Source organism: Cyprinodon variegatus, unplaced genomic scaffold (genome assembly GCF_000732505.1).
Source record: "Cyprinodon variegatus isolate N-32 unplaced genomic scaffold, C_variegatus-1.0 Scaffold1017, whole genome shotgun sequence".
In the NCBI taxonomy this organism is placed as follows: domain Eukaryota; kingdom Metazoa; phylum Chordata; class Actinopteri; order Cyprinodontiformes; family Cyprinodontidae; genus Cyprinodon; species Cyprinodon variegatus.
Window position 1 is genome coordinate 163,540 of NW_015151470.1, and position 1,232 is coordinate 164,771.

Sequence of the window (1,232 nt, forward strand, 5' to 3'; positions counted from 1 at the left end):
AGTTTCTCAGCATCACCCCTGGACAGGAGATTTCTAGTTTTTGCAATTTTCTGCAGATAAATGAAGGAAATTCTGCAAACCTCCTTCATATGTTATTTAAACGACAGGTCCTGATCAAAAATAACACCAAGATTTTTACTCTATTATCTGAGATCATTTTAATCTCATCCAGATGAAGTTCTTTTTTCAAATACTCTGGACCAAAGACAGTAACTTTGTAAATAAATAATATGAACCAAAAAATATTGGCAAGTTATGATGTACAATCTACAATATTTTTCTCCACGCAAATAGACCACATTTGGGTACAACTGCTGGGAGCAGTAACTAGGTTATTAGTGCAATAGCTAAGCTGTGTGTATATGGCACTGATATATTTTTATTTTCAGTACCGATGACAGTTTTCTTCTGCTGTATCTGCAGTGCTTCACGTGGCTGTACAGCTAAGCATCCACCTGATGCAAAACATGGACTCATGACGTATAAAAAGGAGGAGATGACCTTGTTCGGGGCTCAATCTTTGCCGGACGCTCGCCGACGTTTTTTGAGCCCACAGCTGTGCGATCTCCAAGCAATTTCTCTGTCCTGTAACGACCTGATCTGGAATAAACTCTGTTACTTTTTTACTCCTGTTTTATAGTCCTTTTTTTTATATAGTTTTACCCAGTTTGACTTAAGAGTAGTAAATAACTTGCTCCCAGGAAAAGAACCGGTAGGGAAGTTCCGAGGCTCAGCCGCTATCAGGGGGACCTAACTTCCATATTTAACAACATATACCAACTTATTTAAACCTAGAGAGACTCACACAGAGAAACGCAGCAATTAGAAAAGTTTTATTCAATTTATTTATGTAGGTAACACAGTCAGATTCTTCCAAACATTTTTATTTAAGCATAACCATGGCGAGGACTCGTTGACTCCAAAGCCATCCCTCACAGTGGGCATGATTTTAGCGACAGTTTGAGATTTTTCCCTTTGAACAGGAAGAAAGCTCCAACAGAACCAGAACCAGCCTCAGTACGATCGGCCATCTGCTGGGGCCGACTTAATAAAATACACCCACCGGCCACTTTTTTAGGTACCCCATGCTAGTAACGGGTTGGACCCCCTTTTGCCTTCAGAACTGCCTCAATTCATGGTGGCATAGATTCAACAAGGTGCTGGAAGCATTCCTCAGGGAGTTTGGTCCATATTGACATGATGGCATCACACAGTTGCCGCAGATTTGTCGG